Genomic DNA, 12,579 nt, shown 5'->3' with positions numbered 1-12,579 from the left:
AAGCTAATTCATGATTTATTACTTCTAGGCTGGACTATTGTAATTCATTATTATCAGGCTGTCCTAAAAGCTCCCTGAAAAGCCTTCAGCTGATCCAAAATGCTGCAGCTAGAGTACTGACAGGGACTAGAAAGAGAGAGCAGATTTCTCCCATATTGGCTTCTCTTCATTGGCTTCTCTACAGGCCTGGGCTGCTGGGGGGTTCCCATGTTGTACTGAGTGTTTCTTTTCATTCACTTCTTTTCACTTTGTTGATACATGACATTAGTTATTATTAATCTCTGTCTCTCTTCCACAGTGTCCTGTCTTTCTCCCCTCAGCCCCCCCTCACAGCAGATGATATATATATATATATATATATATATATATATATATCTTTAACTAACTAAAACATTATAACCAGCAACACACTTGACCAAAAGAAAAAAAAAAACAGAGTCTTGCAATACTATAAGTGATTGAAAACCAGTGGTGGCCAAAGTACTGACATTCTGTACTTAAGTAGAAGTACAAGTACTTGTGTTAAAAACTACTCTGGTAAAAGTTGAAGTACTGGTTCAACTTCTGTACTCAAGTAAAAGTAAAAAAGTACAGGCTCTGAAATCTACTCAAAGTAAGAAAGTAAAAGTATCTCCTTGGAGGACGTTTCTACCTCTTTCTTCCATCTTTCTCCATCTGAGTGAAGTTATCGCTCATTCTTTGCTCTCCCTTAAAATACAGCAGCTGTTCTTGTAGCTAGCAGACACCCTGTGTGACAAACTGCTCACACTTTTTTTGTCCTTTACGTTTTCTGTCATTTATTTTCCTCACCCTTCTGGCGTGCAGCCTCTATGTAAAGCGCAACTTCCTCTGGCTCTTTCCATTCTCCGAGCGAGTGTTGCAGGAGCCTCTCCCTCCACCGTGTGGGGTGTCTGATTCCTCCCTCCAACCCTGTTGTTGCGACTTCCAAGAAAAAACCTGCTCACAATCAGAAGCCGGCTCCTGCACTGACCGGAAATGCAGACGTTTCTCAGACGCATTAAACCTCAAGTAACGAGGTTGTTTTGAAAATGTAAGAAGTAGAAAGTACAGATACTTGTGTAAAAATGTAGTGAGTAAAAGTAAAAAGTTGTCAGAAAAATAAATACTCAAGTAAAGTACAGACACCTGAAAAATCTACTTAAGTACAGTAACAAAGTATTTGTACTTCGTTTACTGTCCACCACTGTTGAAAACCATGTAAAAAAATTGTTCTGCAGGCGAGTGAGACTGTGCTTTTATAGTGAGGGTCAGAACGTAAGAGATAGAAAAGAAAGCATCCCCGCACGATCCTGAACAGGATAAGTGGAAGTGAAAGGATGGATGGATGAAAATGCATGTGAGTTATGCCATGGGTCCTTTTAATTAGCTGCTTTGTTAATGCACAGCACTCATATATGTTAGAGTAGAGTGTGTGACATAAATGTCCTGTGACCATTTTATTGACCAAAGACTAGAGAAAGTCAAGGAAGAAAGATGTGAGAAATGAGCAGGGAAGCACTAATGGAGGGCCCTCATATACACTGCTCAAAAATAATTAGCAACACTTTGAAAACACATCAGATCTCAATGAAAAAAAAATGCTGGATATCTATGCTGATCTAGACTGTGGCCTGTTTGAGGTGATTTTGTAGCTCTGCAGGGCTCATCCTGTTCCTCCTTGCACAAAGGAGCAGATCCCGGTCCTGCTGATGGGTTAAGGAGCTTCTACGGCCCTCTCCAGCTCTCCTAGAGTAACTGTCTGTCTCCTGGAATCTCCTCCATGCTCTGAGACTGTGCTGGGAGACACAGCAAAATGTCTGCCAATGGCATGTATTCATGTGCCATCCTGGAGGAGTAAATGGTAAATGGACTAGTTCTTATATAGCGCTTTTCTACTAAGATATGAGCACTCAAAGCGCTTACACAACTCGTTCACATTTACCCCATGCACACGCATTCATACAAGCACTTCCATGATTAATTAATTAAGCTAAGTGCTTTAATCGTCTAACATTCACTCACATTCATACTCCGACGGAACGGTCGGAGAGCAACTTGGGGTTAAGTATCTTGCCCAAGGATACATTGGCACGCAGCCTGCAGTAGCTAGGAATTGAACCACTGACCTTCCAATCAGTAGGTGACCTGCTCTACCTACTGAGCTACAGAGTATGACAACCTCTGTAGGGTTCAGTCAGGGCCTCATGATACCGGTAAAGTCAGACCCTAGCCAAATTTAAAACTAGTGAAAAACAATCATAAAAGGTGAGGAGGGAAAAAATGTCAGTGGACTCCGCCTATAAAAGCATTCCTGTTTGGGGGGTGTCTCATTTTTGCTCCTCTAGTGCACCTGTTGGTAATTTCATGAACACCAAAGCAGCTGAAACTGATGAACACCCCCCTCTGATACTTACTGACCAGATGCTCACTCTTATTTTAAAAGTGTTCCTTTAATTTTTTGAACAATATATTACTAAATATGTGAGATAAAGTGTAATGGGTGGGATGTTAAGAAAAGCCCACAAAGCAAATCTTAAACAATAAAGGAAGACCTGAAGCAGGTGTTAAAGGGGGAGGAGCTGGTGCCTTGAGTATAAGCTGAATGAGCAGATCACATGCATTTAATGGTTCATTTTATATCACAGAATGAAAAATGAAAGCTTATATGACTGCATTCTTCATTTCAGGCATTTTTCCCAAACTGCATTCAAACCATGATTACAGTGGAGAGAAGCCATCAATGTGTCATAAGCAGTGACTAAGTGGCAGTGGATGAAGATGCTAGTTGTTTGGGCCAAGTCATCTTTTTTGATTTAGTTCAATCCAGAATGATTTTATTCGACTACATGTTTTGTTTTGTTTGTTTGTTTGTTTGTTTGTTTTTGGGTGGGGTGGGCTGGGGGAGTGGTGATTGTGTCTGATTCAGTTCCATCCTGGAGGGGGGGACTTCTATCAAGGGGCTGTAGAGACGTGACATGATTTATAACTTTTTGGGAAGAACAAACATTTGAATTTGTGAAGGATTTTATTTTGGACTCATTCTGGGCTGCTGTCTTTGTGATAGGCTCTCTCTGTGTGCGCTTTTGTTGTTGTTGTATGCTGTATTGTTCATTTTGTATCTGCGTAATTGTTTGATTAGCTGATTCTTTCTCAAGTTGCTTTTGTGGCTGTATAGCAAGTCTGGACTCAGTTTGTGTTCAGGCGTACCCAAAGCCTATTTTCTTGGTTTGGCTGTTGATAGTGTCTCTCTACCAGAGAATAAAATCAAGGAATTTTGTCAGGTTACAATAGACAGAAGGGGAAATGTCTCCCAGTATCAAGATGGCAATATCATTTTGGCAAAACACTACATTTTGCACAGTTTTTGAAAGAACCTCATTTTCAAAATGATTTCATCAAAATGTTCCACTTACATCCGGTCTGGGCAGTAATGATGAATACTTTTTTCTTGGGTGAACTACTTAAAAGAGCAGTGTGACTCAGTCGAATGCATAAAAGGGATTACGTTGTTTTTTTTAAGAGAAGAATGAAGCAGGATAGACTGTGAAAGTTAGTGAAACATGAAATCTCTGGAAATGATCTCCAATTAACATGAAGTGCCTGACAATTTTGTTTGGCTATTTCCATTTGCTATTGTTGATCCTTTGATTCATGACTGGAGCTCAGTACAGAAGAGAGGGACATTTGGGGACTCAATGAGCCGTAGGCAATTTACTGGAGTTATGCTTGCATTATGTGGACACAGGAAGTATATCTAATTTACTTTCTGATGCTAGAAATAAAGTTCTGTCCATTTGACAGTTGTGAAATGTTCCTAAAAGCTGTCCTGGGGAGTATAGTATGTACATATAGTACATCTGTGGCACCTTTCTGAAGGCAGCATTTCTCTTGTACAACCACTGTCACGAATTTCATTTGGGAAAAACAGACACTGCAAAAGTTTTACAGATGATAGATGAGCTTTCACACGCTAAGTCTCACATTTCGGTTTGAGCACTTCAGCTGATCGTGTCCTTGAGTGAAAGTGTTCAACTTAACAATCAGTCCAGCTAACCAGAAAACAGTCTGAAGGAAGTTACAGTTCAGTGATGAAACTCTCCCTCTGTTCAAGAGGGTACTTTATCATTAGGCAGAGTAGGCGACTCCCTCGGGTACTGAGACATGCCAACCCATCCACCCATGTATTTTCTACATTATCTGGGTCTGCTTCTTACCAAGGTTATTATAGTTAACAAAATGAAATAAATAAAAACTATAATAAAAGGAAAAAATGATAACTACCTGAAAGTATATTGTAGGTTTACAAAACTAACTAAAACTAACTGAATTAGAGAAGTAAAAATGAACTAAAACTAAACTATATTGTAAAATCCAAAACTATAATAACCCTGGCTGCAAGGAGAGCAGTGGAAGAAAAAGTGGCCGTAAGTCCTCTGTCCCTCAGTGTGTTCCTCTGTCCCTCAGTGTGTTCCTCTGTTCCTCAGTATGTTCCTCTGTCCCTCAGTATGTTCCTCTGTCCCTCAGTGTGTTCCTCTGTTCCTCAGTATGTTCCTCTGTCCCTCAGTGTGTTCCTCTGTTCCTCAGTATGTTCCTCTGTCCCTCAGTGTGTTCCTCTGTTCCTCAGTATGTTCCTCTGTCCCTCAGTGTGTTCCCCTGTCCCTCAGTGTGTTCCTCTGTCCCTCAGTGTCTTCCTCTGTCCCTCAGTGTGTTCCTCTGTCCCTCAGTGTGTTCCCCTGTCCCTCAGTGTGTTCCTCTGTCCCTCAGTATGTTCCTCTGTCCCTCAGTCTGTTCCCCTGTCCCTCAGTGTCTTCCTCTGTCCCTCAGTGTGTTCCTCTGTCCCTCAGTGTGTTCCTCTGTTCCTCAGTATGTTCCTCTGTTCCTCAGTATGTTCCTCTGTCCCTCAGTGTGTTCCCCTGTCCCTCAGTGTGTTCCTCTGTCCCTCAGTGTGTTCCTCTGTCCCTCAGTATGTTCCCCTGTCCCTCAGTTTGTTCCTCTGTCCCTCAGTGTGTTCCTCTGTCCCTCAGTGTGTTCCTCTGTCCCTCAGTATGTTCCCCTGTCCCTCTGTGTGTTCCTCTGTCCCTCAGTGTGTTCCTCTGTCCCTCAGTATGTTCCCCTGTCCCTCAGTATGTTCCTCTGTCCCTCAGTATGTTCCTCTGTAGGTTGTCACTGAGACATTTGCAAGCCAGCTAAGAGAATCTCTCCAGCATCTCCTGGAGCTACTCTGGGGTCTCCTCCCAGCTGGATTCAATTCAGTGCAATTCAGTTTTATTGAAATAGCACCACATCACAACAACAGTCACCTCAAGACACTTTATATTGTAAAGATCCTAAAATATATGAGAGAAAATCTCTATAATCAGACAACCCACTATGAGCAAGTGCTTGGCAACAGTGGGAAGGAAAAACTCCCTTTCAACAGGAAGAAACCTCCAGTAGGACCAGGCTCGGGGTGGGGGGGTGGGGGTGGGGTGGGGGGGGGCAGTCATCTGCTGTGACCGGTTGGGGTTATTTGCGTAACCCTGGTTAGCAGAGTAGCATGCGTGAGACAAAACAAGAAGAGGCTATCCTGAATATTGACAGCATGGCGGGGGGGGGGTCATCTGCCTAAGCCTGTGAAGGGAAAGAGCAGAGAGCAGAGACACAGGACAGGACAGAAAGAGAGCCAGAGTTAATTAATTATAAATGCAGTTTTAAAGCTCTAAATGTAATAATGGTGTATAAACACATGCAGAGAGAAAGCGGGTGAGTGAAGCCTAATCTTAAAACCAGAGAGGGTGTTTGTCTCCCAAATTCAAACTGTTAGCTGGTTCCACAGCAGGGGGGCCTGAAGGCTGAAGGCTCTGCCTCCCATTCTTTTTTAAAAACCATAGGAACCACAAATAAGCTGCCAATCTGAGAGCAAAGTGCTTCATTGGGACAATGGGCCTGATTATTCAAGACCTTGAATGTGAAGGAAATTATTTTAAATTCATTTCTGGATTTAACAGCGAGCCAATGAAGAGAAGCCAATATGGGAGAAATATGGCCTCTCGCTCTGGTCCTGTCAGTATGCTCGTCTTCAGTTGATGGACTGAAGGCTTTTAGGACAGCCTGATAATAGTGAATTACAAGAGTCCAACCTAAAAGTATTAGATGAATTAACTAGTTATGTTATTAGTTATTCAATTCTGACTGAAACGCTCAAATAATCCATCCTCTGCAGGTGATCAGTAAGCTGTTTTATAGCTACTGTTGTGAAATTTTTATTTTTTAATAAAGGAAGGTTTGAAATCAGCCTATAATTATCTACGACAACTGGGTCAGGTAATGATTTAATTACCACCACCTTAAAAGTATATAGCCCATTAATAAAGATTGATCACTGATCATATTTAAGATCAAAGTATTAATTAATATTAATTGTCTAACAGACACTCTGAGGGTTAAATTGGAGAGAAATTCTTTAATATCAAAATTCAGTAATATCGCCACAGAGGGCTTTTTGTATATAGTAACAAACTATTTTTGTATGCCAAACAAAGATGTTCTAAATTAGTAAAATGGACTAGTGCTTATTTACCAGCACTTTTAATTCTCAATCACCTGAACAAATACACATTCATACACAGTGCTTTTATATATATTAAGCACTTTTAATCTCTCTCTCACACACACACACACACACACACAGTCTGATGGATGAATCATGGGCACTTGGGGTTTGGTATCTTGCCCAAGGACACTTGGACAAATGGACACACATGAACAGGAGGAGCTGGGGATCGATCTGCTGACCTTCTGTTTTGTAGACGACCTGCCCCAAAATGAGAGAAGTGCCATTTCTTTGCCAGCTTACAAGTTATCTGCTTTAAGGTGTAATTATACCAGTTGTGAATTATATCAGGGAGTCAAGCATCTCTGATTCGTCCCTTTCTTTTTCAGAGGAGCCCCAGTGTCCAGTGCTGTACACAGTGAAGATTAACACTTAAGAAAATAATCAAGTTATCTAGGAGCAAAGTTTAAGTAGCTGCTCCGCATTGAGTTGGCTCATGGCACTTAAGAAGATAACATTGCAGATATTACAGCGGAGGAATGATGAGTTGAGTCGTTTACATTTTGAGTGAAAGCTATTGAGTCTAATGAAAAATCAAATGCAGTGTTGAGGCTGTTATTTTCAGCATCTTCATGGATGTTGAAATCACCTACAATCATCTCTGGTGTGAGAAACTGAAACAAAAGTCTGAGGAGGGGCTCGGTGGATGCCAACATATTTTTTTATCAACATAAAAATTAAAACTGGCTTTTGAGTTTGAACGTGATGATTGGACAGTCACACTTTGAAATGCATTAAAACTCCATCTAGAGCTCTGATTGACTGATAAGCTGGAGTGAAAGATCACAGTTACTCCTCCTCCTTGGCTTGTGCTTCAAGAGTTCTGGCAGTGTGACTCAGGGGTGTCGATTCATTTAAACTCACAAATTCATCATTGTGTAATCAGGATTCTGTAAGGTAAAATAAATGACTATGTTTATCAATTATTACATCATTTATTGTAGGGCAGAATAATTCAGTATGTTCATCAATTATTAAATCATTTACTAGCAGGGACTTAGAGAGATCATTTTTTATAGTCCGTATTTAATGAATTTACTCTATAGTGCAGCTGAGGATGTTATATGATCTTTGTTAGACCTGAAGCTCAACAGGCACACTATCCAGGTATCCAGCAACAAGTGGCTCCTTGTGAGCATCAAGGTCACAGAGTATCAAGGCTCCTATTTGATCCACATAAGGTGGCTGCAACGGCCTGTTTAATAGTCATGAAATGCATTCTGCTTGTGTACATTTATTCACAACAGTCAAGAAGAAAGATGGAAAGAAAGAAGCATATTTGATCTGTGTCTGGTACAGACACCATGCATGGTTTGGAACACACCACTCAGGTAATCTAGCAAATAGTAGCTCCTTTAAGAAAATGATCACATTTCCAGAGAGCTGCATGTTCAAGAGCAAACTTAGAGAGCACTGTGGTGTTTCCTGCTCCACTCATTCACTTGTAAAACAGGAGCTGCAAAGATACATCTTTGCCTGATTCTTATTATGGGAACAACAGGACAAAAGAAAACTCCAGAATAAAGGGAAAAAACTGAGGAGTGGTAGAAGAGGTGATTGTTTATTTAAAGTATTTATCATATTTTCACCAATATAAACAGCAACTAAAATGTACTGTGTGTAAACCACACAGAGAATTATCAGTCTTCTATTTCAACATTTTAGTAAATTCATCAGTTTACTGTTTAGTTAATTTGCTTCACAAACTGACTGTTTCAGCCTCTCATCGCCTGTATGACATCTACTGTTTTTAGCCCCAGTACTCAGCACCAAACAGCACACAGCTGCTAATCACAGGAGAGCATCAAGCAGCTAAGGCCTGTGGAGATGCTTCATTTAAACAGGTACAATGAATATGCTAATTTAAAACTTTATTTTCTCTGCAGTATTGGATATCTACACACACCCATGCTTGTAAACACTGTGTTTTTTTGGACTGAGTGTCAAAAGTACACTGCAGCTATTTGGAACTAATTTCCTGGAAGTGCGCCAACAGGACGCTGTCTCAGTTTTCACAGCTTCAAATGAGTCCATTCCAGGAACTTCCCAACGAAGTTACAGTCCATATCATTTCATTTGTAGGAAATCATTGGAATTTTAATCCTTGGGGGAAAAAAGCGTTACTTAATGCTACATGCACTGTATTTTTTTCCTCTTTGGTTTATTGATGGGGCTACAAAAATACTGCATTTAATAGCTGCTGCATATCTGTAAGAAAGCTGCTTTCCACTGTAGGTGAAGCGGGAGCTATCTGCTGCTATCTTCTTCCGCTTATATAATTCTGGGTTCCCAGATGTCATAGGGCAAGAGGTCCAAGTGAACCAATGAAACTTTTGTGTCTGCTCATGCATTTACTGAGGGAAATGATCAATATTAAATATTTTGTCATGATCTGTTTAGGATTAGAATTTAAATGGAAACTTGAATCTAGTGTCTTCAGTCCATGATATGTGAGTGGGCACAGTTTTTATTTAAAGAACAGAGATTTAGTCTGATCTTCATAACAGGTGCTTGAAGAAGTGTATTGTGGGCTGACTTTGTCAAACTCTGTTGGGTAGGAAAGGTTATAAAACCATGAGTAGAGACTCCCCCGGTCAACAGTCAGCCTGACTGTACAAGTGAAAGAAATGAATGCCCACGTGATGGTGTCTGCAGTCACAAACGAACCTGCGGTTCTTTAAAACTCTACAAGTCTCTCTAACACTGACTAATGTTCATAGGTCTTAGATTAGGAGAACACTGAACAACGAACGTGCACAAGCACCTTCCTTCTTGCAATGAGGACTACAAGGAGTACATGCAGACGAGCGGCAGCGCTGTCCAAAAAGGCCACTGATGCTCATCTGCAGGCTGCTTGTTCGGACCGCCCTCTGGATGAGCTTAGTGGATGGATGAAACCAAAACGTGTTTCTGGTTTAAAGGAGGAGCATTAAACACTGCATTCCAGCATAATACCTTTATTTCAACTCTCGAGCATGGTGGTGTCTTTGTTTGGGCCTACATTGTTGAATCTGGGCCAGGAAGGCTTGTTAGCATTGAAACAGCAATAGATCCTGAATTATACCAATGATTTCTTATGGAAACTTATGGAATCAGGACATCCGTCTCTGAAATGAATATTTTGAGAAAGTGGGTCATGCAGTAAGACAACAGCCCTCAATCCACAAGTTGTTCTTCTACAGAATGGTCAAAGAAGAATACAGTTAATGGCTTGGAACAGAATTCTGACCTCAATCCCTCAGAAATGTTGAGGAAGAACCTGAAGTGAACAATTCATGAGGAAAGACACCAACCTCTCTGAGACGAAGCTGACTAAATGATACGAGCACAGTAATGAAGTCAGCAATCAGGGCAACAGCCAGTATGGCTCAGTATGGCTTACTAGTGTCACTATTATCAATCCAAATAAATTAATCAATAAATCCTAGATGCTATAAAGGTTCAAGGGAGCTTGCTGCATGAGTGTGGTAAATCAGCTGACAGGACAAAACACCGAAATGCTGTAAGGGAATAATTAACAGTAATGATTTAAGGTGTTAAAGAAAAGTGTAATGTGATGCAGGAGACTGTGTAATGTACACCCAAAACTGGCTCTTAATCAAACTGAGTTTGGCACCTCTGTTTTAAATATGACCACAAACAGTGACTGGAAGCCAATAAATATTACAATAAACTCTGCTTAAAACAGTAAATTAAATGAGAAATGAACAAGCTGAAGGAAACCACACGCAGGACTGTAAACTTGCACCACATTGATCCTGGTCCACCTTCTTATCACTTATTAATTTATGGAAACAACTCTCCTCCAGCACAGATGGAGCAGGATACTGCTTTCCAGTATAGGACCTTTGCCTCAGACTTGAGTAATCAAATATTTATAATTAAAACATAAAGTTTTACACCAGATACTAAAATAAAACCCCTTTTAATTTAGATATTAAATTGATATCCAGTTTAATTGGATTTAATTAGTCTTGCGTTTACCCTTGATCATTTATCTACTCTAAGGATTAATGTGTTTGGACATTTGTGTTTAGTTCACAAATGTTCAAGCCTTCTTGTAATATAATTAGAGGAACACTTGCTAGTTGATGTGGGACGTCTGACACTGTCAGACCAAAACTAAATCCAACATGTGCACAGGGAATAAACTGACAGCGCAAGTGAAGGAGCAATATGTGTCAGAGCCTGGGGGAAAACCAGCACAACACAAGAAACTCTACTGAGTCTCTTCAAATTCTACCTCGTCTTCTCGTTTTAGTGTACAGTATTTCATGTCATCCTGTTAGGCTCTCACCATCAAACAGCTGTGGTTGTTTGTGTGTTTGTTTGTTTGCATCATGCAGCGGTCATTTCCGTGTTCTGCTGCCTGTAGTTTCCCTGAAATCACAATTTGAAAAACGTTTAAAATCACTCTACGAACACGTGCTACACTAACCTATCCTAAAAACAGCTGATAAGGGATGAGTCATGAAGTCATAAATGATGTGATGCTGTTTGGTGCTTTTGTTCTATGTTTTGTATCTTGTCATTTTCTGTGTATATTCTCTTGCTCAGTTCAGTTTTCTATAGTCTACCAGTTGAGAATAATTGGTCATCTCAATCTGTATATTATACAGCAGATATATGGGGTGGCTGTGGCTCAGGAGGTAGAGCAGGTCATGCCAAAGTATCCTTGGGCACGACACTGAACCCATCGCAGTATGAATGTGTCTGAATGTTAGTTAGAAACGTAGCTGTAGAAGGAAGTTGTCACGAACCGGGCCGCACGGCCATGACAAAGAAAAGGGGAGATGCACAGCAAGGCCGATTAAAATGTGTTTTATTCCAAATTAAATGAACAGAAGCAGAACTCAAACTAAACATGATATGTGTAGTCAGTACAATCAGTAGTGTCAGTGAGTGCATGAGTGAAAAAATAGTGTATGCGATGTTGTCAAGTGCAAAAACCCAAACCAAACACCAAAGTAATGTCCCAAGAAGGAAAGCCCGCAAACAACTAACCTGTGGGAGCACTGACACACAATGGGTCCAGGTGTTGCCAGTGTCACTAATCAGCAAACGAGCCACTCCAGCCCTCCACTGATTACCAGAGACCTGCCACACAAACAGGCCAAAACAAAGGCAGGGCAGAGTGGGTGGTCACAAAGTGCTTGTATGAATGGGTGTGAATGCAAATGCGTTATGAGTGCTCAGCTTGAGTAGAAAAGTGATATAAGAACTAGTCCATTTACCATATTTTAAATATTAATCTAATATTATTTTATATTAGAGAGAGAGCCTCAATGTTCAGAAGATCCCCCATAAGCAGGGACATACACAACAGTGTGGAAGACACCTCCAACAGAACCAGGTTCAGGAAGGGGTGGCCATCCCCCTCTGGGGGTGAGACGAAAGAGAATATAAAAAGAAGAGCGTAGAGAGACCACAAAACACAAACTGCAGGGTAGAGAAGACAAAAGTTAATGATATGGAGTAGCGGTATATAAATACATGAGGGGTGAAAAGAGGGGAGTGGAGAACAAGTGCAAGGTTCATCATGGGAAGTCCCCCAGCTGATCCAGCCCTAACTATGAGCTTCATCAAAAAGAAACTTTTGAAGGCTGAAACAGAGAGGGCATCTGTCTCCAGAACCCAAACTGGGAAGTGGTTTCACAGGAACATATTTAAGAAAATGGCACTGCAAATTAGCCAAGGTCCATACATTGTTTTACATGGTATCATCACTTGTCCTTATACAAATATACACGGTTCAAAGAATTAAAGGAACATTATGAAAGCACATTACATCTCAGTGGGGTAAAAAAAAAAATCATGCCAGACATCTATGTTGATATGGACTGAATAGCCCCCACATGCTTGTGTGCATGCCTGACAGCACTGGGGCATGCTCATAATGAGCCAACAGATGGTGTCCTGGGGGATCTCCTCCCAGAGCTGCACCAGGGCATCACTGAACTCCTGGACTGTCTGAGATGCAACCTGGC

This window comes from Archocentrus centrarchus, unplaced genomic scaffold, assembly GCF_007364275.1.
Source record: "Archocentrus centrarchus isolate MPI-CPG fArcCen1 unplaced genomic scaffold, fArcCen1 scaffold_36_ctg1, whole genome shotgun sequence".
In the NCBI taxonomy this organism is placed as follows: Eukaryota; Metazoa; Chordata; class Actinopteri; order Cichliformes; family Cichlidae; genus Archocentrus; species Archocentrus centrarchus.
Note: the sequence above shows the minus strand (reverse complement) of the source record.